The sequence below is a fragment of the Entelurus aequoreus genome, linkage group LG16 (genome assembly GCF_033978785.1).
Source record: "Entelurus aequoreus isolate RoL-2023_Sb linkage group LG16, RoL_Eaeq_v1.1, whole genome shotgun sequence".
NCBI classification, from domain to species: Eukaryota; Metazoa; Chordata; class Actinopteri; order Syngnathiformes; family Syngnathidae; genus Entelurus; species Entelurus aequoreus.
Window position 1 is genome coordinate 44,813,488 of NC_084746.1, and position 12,841 is coordinate 44,826,328.

Genomic DNA, 12,841 nt, shown 5'->3' on the forward strand with positions numbered 1-12,841 from the left:
CGCACAATCATGTGTGCTTACGGACTGTATCCCTTGCAGACTGTATTGATATATATTGATATATAATGTAGGAACCAGAATATTAATAACAGAAAGAAACAACCCTTTTGTGAGAATGAGTGTAAATGGGGGAGGGAGGTTTTTTGGGTTGGTGCACTAATTGTAAGTGTATCTTGTGTTTTTTATGTTGATTTAATTTAAAAAAAAAAAAAAAAAAAAAAAACGATCCCTATAATAAAAAAAACAATACCGATAATTTCCGATATTACATTTTAAAGCATTTATCGGCCGATATTATCGGACATCTCTACTGATTATGATTCATTAGTATCGCGGTACTATACTAACACCGGTACACCGTACAACAGGGGTGTCAAACGTACGGCCCGAGGGCCGGATCAGGCCCGCGAACAGGATTTATCCGGCCCGCGGGATGAGTTTGCAAAGTATAAAAATGTACCTGAAATGTTTGAATGAAAGAAACTGCTGTTCTAAATGTGTCCACTAGATGTCACAATAGCAATTATTTGTATCTTTGTAGATGATGCTACATATGTACAAAATAAACCACATTAGTACATCAGTCGAGGAAAGTGATCAAACTACATAAATAACATCCTGTAATTTGATTTTGATATACTTATTTTTATCTTGATAGATTGAACATTAACACCAATGATGAACATTATCACATCATTTATTCAGAAAATATAGATAATGACAAATAAATTATTAACCGCAACATGTATGTGTAAAATAAAAACCTAACAACATTATGATTTGTACATTTGTGCTTGTTCTATTTTTAAACAAAGAAAACAACCTGAAGTTGTCTTTATTTTTAAGTTATCGTGCCGTGATTTTACCAGTCCGGCCCACTTGGGAGTAGATTTTTCTCCGTGTGGCCCCCCATCTAAAATGACTTTGACACCCCTGCCGTACAACCTTACTATGCACAGAAAGGTTTGACAACATTCTTTCTTTTGTCGTTCAGCAGCACGCTAACTTGAGCTCACCTTTCAGCGAGTCGTTAGCGGTAGGTCGTGTTGACAAAGTGTGTTTGCCTTGAACCGTCCGTGCTTAATTCTGTCATCCGTCCATGTGCAACAACATCCACTTAGCGGCTAATTAGCCTCTCAAGGATACGGCTTGTTTGTTTGTGTGTGTTTACACGGCCTGCTCGATGTGACTTTCACCAATGTCATGAAGCCAGCGAGGCCGGGCAGGTGCGAGAACAGCTTGAGGCTGGCGTCGTCAGGCCGCCGCCGCCGCCACGTCCCGTCTTGACGCCCCGTGCACATTTTTGACTGACTACACAAACGGCTTAACGCAGGCATGTTAGTGTGTTTGTGATTGTGTTTACTTTGTGGATCTGAAGCCATTGAGAATAATTTGATGTTTGTTTTGGGGGGAGAGAGAGCGGTGGCGCGGGTGGCGGCCGTAACGCCGCGTGCAAAAGCGGCGCGGCCACTTTTGAAGTGCGCCACCTCGAGCGTTCGACAGCAGACGTGGCTGAGAAGAGAGTGAGTGACAGAAGGGCCCAGTAAGCCTCTGGCACGGTCACCCTGCTGCATTGTGGGTAACGCCGCATGGAGGCGAGCGGCAGGAGTGGGAAAATGAATTTTCCGGCGTGAGAGTGTGACTTCGATACTAATTAACACTCATTGATGCTGAGTAATGAGCAGCTCAGACTCCATAAATGTTTCATTCTGCTGGAATGCGGCGGGGCAACAAACATTGCTTTTAGAAGGCAGGAGGCGGAGCTTCGTGGTGGCGAAAACCCAGCAGGATGTTTGTTTCAGCGCCTTTTAGAGTGGCTGCTAATCATTATTTCACTAACAAGTCACAGCCGCAATTATCTTACTGTACGACTTCAACAATTTAAACACAGCTGAGCTTGCATCTTTTTTTTTTTTTTACAAGCTATAACGTTACTGCATCAAGAGATTAAAATTCAATGCTTTAATAGTGGAAATAACCTGGATTTTCCTTAGTGTAGAATAGGGTTGTACGGTATACCGGTATTAGTATAGTACTGCAATACTAATGAATCATATTCGGTACTATACCGCCCCAGTCGTCGTCACGTCGTGACATTGCTGGTTTACAAGCAGACGAGCATGTTCGGCAGCGCACAATCACAGAGTACTTACAAGCAGACACGGTGTGTAGACAGAAAAGGGAGAACGAACACATTTTGGCTTAAAAACTAACGATAAAGGTGAAGTTATAACACTGAAACGCCCTCAGGAAGAGGTGCTTTAAGACATGGCTAGCTAGCTAGCGGCTAAAGTCCAGCCCCAGTTGGCAGTGTTTTAGCTACTTCTAAATCACTAATCCTCGCCTCCGTGGCGACAAATAAAGTAAGTTTCTTACAAGTATCATCCCTGCAGGACGAGGAATAGCTAAACATGCTTCACTACACACCGTAGCTCACCAGGGTCACAATGTAAACAAACGCCATTGGTGGATCTACACCTGACATCCACTGTAATGATACCAAGTACAGCAGCGTATCTAGTCCATACTACTATGATTACATCAATATTTTTTGCCATCACAACATCTTCTTTCGGTTTTTTTAAATGTATATTATGTTTATAAACTCAGGAAATATGTCCCTGGACACATGAGGACTTTGAATATGACCAATGTATGATCCTGTAACTACTTGGTATCGGATTGATACCCACATTTGTGGGATCATCCGAAACTAATGTAAAGTTTCGAACAACAGAAGAATAAGTGATTATTACATTTTAACAGAAGTGTAGATAGAACACGTTAAAAGAGAAAGTAAGCAGATATTAACAGTAAATGAACAAGTAGATTAATCATTCATTTCCTACCACTTGTCCTTAATAATGTTGACAAAATAATAGAATGGAAAATGACGCAATATGTTACTGCATAGGTCAGCAGCTAAATTAGGAGCCTTTGTTTGTTTACTTACTACTAAAAGACAAGTTGTCTTGTACGTTCACTATTTTATTTAAGGTCAAACTTGCAATAAGAAACATATGTTTAATGTACCCTAAGATTTTTTGTTAAAATAAAGCAAATAATGCAATTTTTTGTGGTCCCCTTTATTTAGAAAAGTACCGAAAAGTATTGAAATAATTTTGGTACCGTTACCGGTACCAAAATGACGGTATCGGGACAACACTAGTGCAGAACGATGACGTGTGAAAGCGGAAGCTTTTTCACTGAAAAAATAAAAAATGATAAGAAATAAATAAGACTATTTGTGCATTGAATTGTGTTATATTTTTCTATAATATTCCAATCGTTTTTCCGCATTTTCTTAAGAAAAAACGGCTGAGTTTGCACATTTTTTCCTCAAAAATTTGAGCAGAGCCTACACTTTGATTGTGCAATCATTCATCAACTAGGCCGGATGGCGAGTTTGTCAGCATGTCTGCATAGAAATATTTATTACACAGCATGACCTTGTACGACAATGACTCAGCCTGGAAAAAAATTAAACAAATGAGAAATGAAAATTAACTAAATTGCAAATGTCTGTGTGTGGCTTTTTTTCTCCCCTTCGTTTCTCGTCTTCAACCGCGGCGCAAGAGGGTTCACTCTGTGCAATTCTCTCGGCGCGTTTATCAAATAGCACAATCAGATGAACAGAGGGAACCCTCTTATCAGTCATTTACAATCTTTATCTCTGAAAGTGGAGGCGAGACCGCTGGCTTACACACACACAGGATGCACGGACCTAGCCTCGCTATTTGCTACTCGCTAGTGAGATCACGGCAAAGTGACAAATATGAGAAGGAACAGCGGGAATATTTCGGCTTCCAACCGAATGAGCAAAACAAGAGCCTGTCTGTAACGTGGTTGTGGCATGACGATGCCGGGGGTCGTCCTTCCAGGATGCGGCCGAACGACAGGAAGCAGTTTGCAGGTAAGAAGAATGATTTATTTACTCAAATCAGGGTATGAAACACAAGGAATACACACGTAACAGTTGCATGTGAGCCAACAAAAGCACCAGACTGAGTGAAGCGAATAGCTCTCTGATTGGTGCCCAGGAACAGGTGAGCGTCCCAAACACTAATCAGAGGCAGGTGAAAACAATAAACAACCATGGCAACTCAGGAGACACAAAACAGAACTAAGCCAACAAGTGACATGAAACGTAAACAAACTACGATCCGGGCGACGGATCATAACACTATCAATGCAAACAACGAACAAACCAGCACGCCAAATGTGTTGGAAAGTGACGGGAGCCAAAAAAAAATTACAAAAAAAAACAACCCTGGCCCAGTTTTTCCAACAGTGGAAAAAAAACTGAAATTCAAAATGTTCTATATTTATAGAAAATGCATTTTGTCCAAGAAAGATTGAGAGTCCATTTTATTTTATTGATTGTTTACTTATTTCCAATTTCCAATTTCAATGGTAAAAAATACTAATGAAAAATAAAATTGTATTGCGTCGTTGTGGCTTGTGCAGCCCTTTGAGACACTCGGGATTTAGGGCTATATAAATAAACATTGATTGATTGATTGATTGATTGGTTTTAAAGGTTTACATGCATTATTAGTAGAGATGTCCGATAATATCGGCCTGCCGATATTATCGGCCGATATATGCGTTAAAATGTAATATCGGAAATTATCGGTATCGTTTTTTTTTATTATCGGTATCGGGTTTTTTTTTTGGTTTTTTTTATTTTTTATTTTTAATTAAATCCACATAAAAAACACAAGATACACTTACAATTAGTGCACCAACCCAAAAAAAACTCCCTCCCCCATTTACACTCATTCACACAAAAGGGTTGTTTCTTTCTGTTATTTATATTCTGGTTCCTACATTATATATCAACATATATCAATACAGTCTGCAAGGGATACAGTCCGTAAGCACACATGATTGTGCGTGCTGCTGGTCCACTAATAGTACTAACCTTTAACAGTTAATTTTACAAATTTTCATTCATTACTAGTTTCTATGTAACTGTTTTTATATTGTTGTACTTTCTTTTTTATTCAAGAAAATGTTTTTAATTTATTTATCTTATTTTACTAATTTTTTTAAAAAGTACCTTATCTTCACCATACCTGGTTGTCCAAATTAAGCATAATAATGTGTTAATACCACGACTGCATATATCGGTTGATATCGGTATCGGTAATAAAAGAGTTGGACAATATCGGAATATCGGATATCGGCAAAAAGCCATTATCGGACATCCCTAATTATTAGTAATAGGTTGTACTCACCTGATGTCACGTCTGGCTCATGAACTATGCGAGGCTTGAAGTGGTGGGCCAGCAAGCGTCTGTTATCATAGCAGTCCGGGCGGCATTTTGCCTTTCTCGAACAAAAATTGACTTTTTCTTGCGTTGTTTTAGGCCAGGGGTCGGCAACCCAAAACGTTGAAAGAGCCATATTGGACCAAAAATACAAAACACAAATCTGTAGCTGCAAAAAATGAAAAGCCGTATATAAGTCTTATAATGAAGGCAACACATGATGTACGTGTCTATATTAGCTATAATAGCCTACTATCAAAATGACTGTGTTGCTGGCTGACACAAATCTTTGTTGACAGAAATGTTGAAATGTAATATGTATTCTACATATTTATACAACATTAGAAACCATTAGTAAATCAGAGGCTACTCAGAAGGTGAGACAACTCCTGGAAATGACTGGCTTTTAATGGCCAAAGGTATAGATGTGTGTGTCCAAGTTAAAAGAAACATCAGGCTGTCTTCTTTTAATAGATTTATTACAATCTTTGGCAAGCTAGGTAATGTTGGCTGTGGTCTGGAACAACATGGCACACAAACAACTACCAGAAATGCAGCCGATAATACATACAGATAATGTGTCATGAGACATGCAAAACTAAATTATATACAGAGGATAAAAGTAAATGATAATAAATTAGCTCAAATATACTGACAAATGAGGCATAATGATGCAATATGTACATACAGCTAGCCTAAATGGCATGCAGTGACCAAAAATGTCTGATTAGCACTCCAACAGGTCAATGACATCAATAAAACTCACGTTTGTGCATTCACGCACAGCATAAAACGTTTGGTGGACAAAATGAGACAAAGAAGGAGTGGAATATTTTACATGTAAACAAGCTGTTGCATCACAGTTCACACTATGGTGAGTTCAAGAACCACCGAAATTAGTAGGACAATACGATGTTCACCAAATATTGTCATCAGTGAAGCATACACACAAACATATTAAACAATGGGCTTTCTAACAATTGGGAAGGTTTGTGTCATCTTTGTCCTGAAATAAAAAAACATACTGAAACTTTTTCCATTTTCAATCCTTTTTTTTTAAATGTTGCGGGGAGCCACTAGGGCGGCGCTAAAGAGCCTCATGCGGCTCGAGAGCCGTGGGTTGCTGACCCCTGTTTTAGGCTGTTGGAGCCGTTCAAATCGCTAAAAGTATAAAAGTGTCTTCAGAGTTCCTCAAGAGGTAATCAAAAAGGGCGAAAGATGTCAAGAGTTTGCAAAAGATGAGGAGAAAAGGGGCACTCACTCCAGACCAAGAGAGCAGAGTCAAAGAACGCACGATCTTGCAGTGACCACTTCGTTAAAAGTTTGTTTGATATAATTTTAACATGTAGTATTTCCATTTAAGTATTATCTTTATATTATTTGTATTTGATCTTGTTTCAGAGTTGTTAAAACAAATGTTTCCTTTGAGCGCTTAATAAACCTCCAACTCAGCGAGTCGAAATAAAAGAAAGCAAATGTTAAGCTTTTACCAAAGGCAGCTATCATAAATGAAGCGTTCAGCACATACACAATGTTGACATCCATGGTTATATTTAGAGATCCGATATTATCGGCCGATAAATGCTTTAAAATGTAATATCGGAAATTATCGGTATCGGTTTCAAAAAGTAAAATTAATTAAAGCTGCAAGCAGCGTTGGTCGGGTCCGCATTTTTGCAGGTGCTAGTCCTAGGTGTCCCAATACTTTTGTCCAGTGGTAGTCCTGAGTGAGACCTACATAGAGGTTTTTGTTTCGTGTCTCTACGATATTCGTACTGGGAGTTAGAGGAAGTTGTGTCTGAGTTCACATTGTCATTATAGGGTATTGTGTGTAGAATTTTGAGGACAAAAAAGAAGAAATTGCATGTTCCGTTGTCATTTTTGGCACCGTAGCAGCATCAGTGCTGCGGGTCTTTGAAGGCTTGTAAAATCAAAACGGTAGCACGTATTTAAACTCTTTCGTCAACTTTTAATCAGAAGGGTTCAATCTCTCTCCTGTAGCAGTTTGAAGCCGAAACGACAAACGCGCTCAGAGGAGATAACGTTTGATGTTTGGTGACCGGTTGTAACAAAAATTTTGTTTTGAAGGAGGAATAGCAAACTTCCTGTTGATTTTCGCTGAAGGATGTCAATCTATGAAATGTAGGTCTAGGCGAGACCTACATAGAGGTATTTGTTTCATGTCTCTAAGACGTTCCTCCCGGAAGTTATAAGCAGTTTTGTCTGAGTTTTCCTCTGAGGAGCAGTTTTTTCTCTGTTTGTTTTCAAAAATTATGTAGAGCACAATTTTGAGTTTTGGGGTTCGGTTTTTTTTTTAGATCACAATTTCCACCATTCCCGATGTGTGTGAGAAGTTTGGTGAGTTTTGAAGTATTTTAAGGGGGTCAAATTACAGCTCAAAAATCAAAAATTAGTGTTTTTTGGAATTTTTTGTCTTGAACGGGGAATTGCCAACTACTTGTTAATTACAGCTCAAAAATCAAAAATGAGTGTTTTTTGGGAATTTTTTGTCTTGAACGGGGAATTGCCAACTTCCTGTTAATTTTTGCCCGAAGAACTTAATTAATGAAAAGTAGGTCTAAGCAAGACCTACATACAGCTTTTTGTTTCATGTCTCTACGACATTCCTACCGGGAGTTACAGGCAGTTTTCTTCCTAGGGGGCGCTAGAGAGCAATTGTGATTTTTGGGTTTGGTTTTTTTACCAAAGAGTTTTGTTCGCGTTTTTTTATGTGTGCGAAAAATTTGGTGAGTTTTGAAGCATGTTAAGGGGGGCAAAGAACTCCGCAAAGCTGCGGAATAATAATAATAAAGAATAATAAAACCTTACAAATACAATAGGTTCCTTTGTACTGGGTACAGGGCGGACCCTAAATATGGCAGTGCCATGTTGGCACTTTTTTCCATAAGTGGAGTTGAAGTTGTTCTCTTATTTTGGAAAACCTTGTTTCTGATTGATTGATTGAAACTTGTATTAGTAGATTGCACAATACAGTACATATTCCGTACAATTCACCACTAAATGGTAACACCCGAATAAGTTTTTCAACTTGTTTAAGTCGTTAATCAATTCATGGTAAAGTTACATTGTTTAATGCATCCAGCGGGGCATCACAACAAAATTAGGCATAATAATGTGTTAATTCCACGACTGTATATATCGGTATCGGTTGATATCGGAATCGGTAATTAAGAGTTGGACAATATCGGAATATCGGCAAAAAAGCCATTATCGGACATCTCTAGTTATATTTGATAAAGACAGGGAAAAACATGCGTGCTCGTACCGGTGCATGCAACAACAAAAGGGCAACAAACAGTTAAGTTAAAACATGAAATGCAACCTTACCCGAGCAAAAACGATGCATATTTATCTAGGAGAGTCTTAGTACCAATGTCTTTGACCCAGCCACACACAAAGAAGTTGTGTGTTCTTAACCAAGTTTCCATCTGTTTTGTCATGTAGAACCGACATCTGGTGCATCAGATACTGCGATATGTCTGGGAACGCGACCGACGGGTAATCCTTGAGATCACACAACAAATCTTTTTTTGATAATTTATAGGGATGGATTCTATTGCGTAATTTGGCTTTTTGCTCGTCTCTGCTTTTAGTCGGGGAAGAGCTAGGCCCCTTGCGTACTCAAGATAGTTAGCACTCTGTTTGCTGCACAGTAGCCATAGTGAAGCATGTTTAGATATTCCTCGTCCTGCAGGGATAATACTTGTTGGAAACTTACTTTATTTGTCGCCATGGAGGCGATGACTAGTGATTTAGAAGTAGCTAAAACACTGCCGACTGGGGCTGGACTTTAGTCGCTAGCTAGCCATGTTTTAATGCAGTGGTCCCCAACCACCGGGCCGCGGCCCGGTACCGGTCCGCGGACCGAATGGTACCGGGCCGCACAAGAATTTAATTTTTTTTTTTTTTACGAAATCAACATAAAAAACACAATATATACATTCTATATCAATATAGATCAATACAGCCTGCAGGGATACAGTCCGTAAGCACACATGATTTATTTATGTAAAAAATAAATAAATAAATAAATAAATTTTAAAAAAAAAAATTTTTCTCCCACCGTTCCGTGGGACAAATTTTCAAGCGTTGACCGGTCCGCAGCTACAAAAAGGTTGGGGACCACTGTCTTAAAGCACCTCTTCCGGTGGCCGTTTCAGTGTTATAACGTCACCTTTATCGTTAGTTTTTAAGCCAAAATGCTTCCGTTCTCCCTTTTCTGTCTACACACTGTGTCTGCTTGTAAGTACTCTGTGATTGTGCGCTGCCGAACATGCTCCTCTGCTTGTAAAACCAGCAATGACACGACATGACGACGACGGGGACGCGGCGGGGTAGCGGGCCGGTATTTTTCAGAGGTGGTGTAGTACCGAATATGATTCACTAGTATCGCGGTACTATACTTGTAGAGGTTGCCCTCTAGTGGGTTCTTCAGACCACCACAGACTGCCAGGAATTCAGGATATAACACTGTTTTATTTTCCTTCAATGGTGCAAAGTCTTTTGCTTTTCAGCACAGGGTCTTTTCTGGGTCCACGTCTCTCAGCAGCACCTCCAACTCAAACTACTCGTTTCCTCACGGCTGCTGCTAATAAAGGCGACAGGTGATTAGATAACAAGGTCCACCTGGGCCATCTACGCACCTGTCGCTGTCTTCAAGGCCGATCCTGACACACCCCGTTCCGCGGCAGGCCCGCAGGCCACGCCCCCCTCCACATATACTAATACCGGTATACCGTACAACCCTACCTGCAACTGTACTGTTGTTGTTTGTATTATTATTGTATTGATTTTCAAATAATATTTCTAATCTAGAAGTTTGTTTTTCCATTCAAAAGTAATGTTAGATGTTAAAATGCTGTTTTGAGAGAGCCAAGCACAGATTAAATTGATTTCAATTCATTTAAAGGCCTACTGAAATCCACTACTACCGACCACGCAGTCTGATAGTTTATACATCAATGATGAAATCTTAACATTGCAACACATGCCAATAGGGCCGGGTTGACTTATAAAGTGCAATTTTAAATTTCCCGCTAAACTTCCGGTTGAAAACGTCTATGTATGATGATGTATGCGCGTGACGTCAATCGTTGAACCGGAAGTATTGGTACACCATTGAATCCAATACAAAAAGCTCTGTTTTCACCACATAATTCCACAGTATTCTGGACATCTGTGTTGGTGAATCTTTTGCAATTTGTTTAATGAACAATGAAGACTGCAAAGAAGAAAGTTGTAGGTGGGATCGGTGTATTAGCGGCGGACAACAGCAACACAACCTGGAGGACTTTGAGATGGATAGCAGACGCGCTAGCCGCCGACCTCACCTTGACTTTCTCCGTCTCCGGGCCGCCGACCGCATCTATGATCGTCGCTCCGTCGATCACTGGAACGCAGGTGAGCACGGGTGTTGATGAGCAGATGAGGGCCGGTGTAGGGGGATAGCTAATGTTTTTAGCATAGCTCTGTAGAGGTCCCGTAGCTAAGTTAGCTTCAATGGCGTCGTTAGCAACAGCATTGTTAAGCTTTGCCAGGCTGGAAAGCATTAACCGTGTAGTTACAGGTCCATGGTTTAATAGTATTGTTGATTTTATGTCTATCCTTCCAGTCAGGGGTTTATTTATTTTGTTTCTATCTGCATTTAAGCCCGATGTGCTATCACGTTAGCTCCGTAGCTAAAGAGCTTCGCCGATGTATCGTCATGGAGATAAAAGTCACTGTGAATGTCCATTTCGCATTCTCGACTCTCATTTTCAAGAGGATATAGTATCCGAGGTGGTTTAAAATACAAACCCGTGATCCACAATAGAAAAAGGAGAAAGTGTGGAATCCAATGAACCCTTGTACCTAAGTTACGGTCAGAGCGAAAAAAGATACACCTTGCACTACACTCTAGTCCTTCACTCTCACGTTCCTCATCCACAAATCTTTCATCGCTCAAATTAATGGGGTAATCGTCGCTTTCTCGGTCCGAATCGCTCTCGCTGCTGGTGTAAACAATGGGGAAATGTGAGGAGCCTTTCAACCTGTGACGTCACGCTACTTCCGGTATAGGCAAGGCTTTTTTTTTATCAGCGACCAAAAGTTGCAAACTTTATCGTCGATGTTCTCTACTAAATCCTTTCAGCAAAAATATGGCAATATCGCGAAATGATCAAGTATGACACATAGAATGGATCTGCTATCCCCGTTTCAATAAAACAATGTCATTTCAGTAGGCCTTTAAATGGGGCTGGGCTGCTTTAGGACACAAGTATTGTGCACTTAGGTTCTGGTACCACAAAATTACATTAGTGCTTAATTTGGTCTCAAAATAATGCTGACAATAATAACGTTTATCTGCAATAATTTATGGGGCAATTTATGGTCGAGCAAGATTCATAATCAGCGTAGCGCGCAGTACTCTGGCTCACAGAAAGGAGGCATGCTTAAAGAATTAATAAAGAAGTTTTTTTTTCCTGGCGAAGCGTAGTGTTGTGATATTAATACACTGTGTCACTCTAACTGTCTTTTTAGCACGTCTTTATTCCACAATGTGACTGTTGGCCCCCTGAATATTTATGACTGAGGCACTAGGAAGGGAAATGAAGTGTATCATATTTTATATAGCGCTTTTTTTTTGCAGTGGCTCAAAGTGCTTTACATTGAGAAACCCATAATCTACATTTAAACTACATGCAGTGGGGGTGGCACTGGGAGCAAGGTGGGTGAAGTGTCTTGCCCAAGGACACCACGGCAGTGACTAGGATGGCGGAAGCTGGATTCGAACTAGCAACCATCAAGTTTCCGTCTGAGCCATGCCGCCCCGTCAAAGGGCAAACTAGCGCATGGTCCTCGTCATCGTTCTACCAGTCACATTTCTCAACCAATGGTAAAACAGGAGTCCTATTGATTTTAAAGAATATCCAACACATACCTCCAGGCTGAGGGAGCTAAGGCACTTGGACGGTCACAATGTTGTGTTCGTCTTCGAAAGACTCCAGCAAGCATTTGGAAGGTTAGACAGCTTCCAAAAAGTCCTTCAGCACTAAAAAAAAAACAATAAATAAATCACTTTGCTTCAGTTATAAAGGTCGAGGAAGGTTGTCCCTGTACTCACACACACACACACACACACACACACACACACACACACACACACACACACACACACACACACACACACACACACACATTATTGTATTTGTTACCTTCTTGAGACCTCCGAAAAATGCCTCCCTCTTTAGGCCAACCCTTTCTAGATATATAAATATTTGTATTTACAACATTAATAATATATACATACTATGCAAATAGGGATGTCCGATAATGGCTTTTTGCCGATATCCGATATTCCGATATTGTCCAACTCTTTAATTACCGATACCGATATCAACCGATACCGATATCAACCGATATATGCAGTCGTGGAATTAACACATTATTATGCCTAATTTGGACAACCAGGTATGGTGAAGATAAGGTACTTTTTAAAAAAATAGTAAAATAAGATAAATAAATTAAAAACATTTTCTTGAATAAAAAAGAAAGTACAACAATATAAA

General features: G+C 39.8%; 1 long non-coding RNA gene across 1 annotated transcript in view; it reads right to left on the minus strand.

Moving 5' to 3' along the window:
- LOC133631389 (uncharacterized) overlaps positions 1–12,517 on the minus strand; it is a 98,103-nt gene extending 85,586 nt beyond the window's left edge. Inside the window, exon 1 of the long non-coding RNA XR_009821459.1 lies at positions 12,214–12,517. This is a non-coding gene — a long non-coding RNA (uncharacterized LOC133631389). The remainder of the gene's footprint in view (positions 1–12,213) is intronic.
- Between the last annotated feature and the right edge of the window lie 324 nt (positions 12,518–12,841).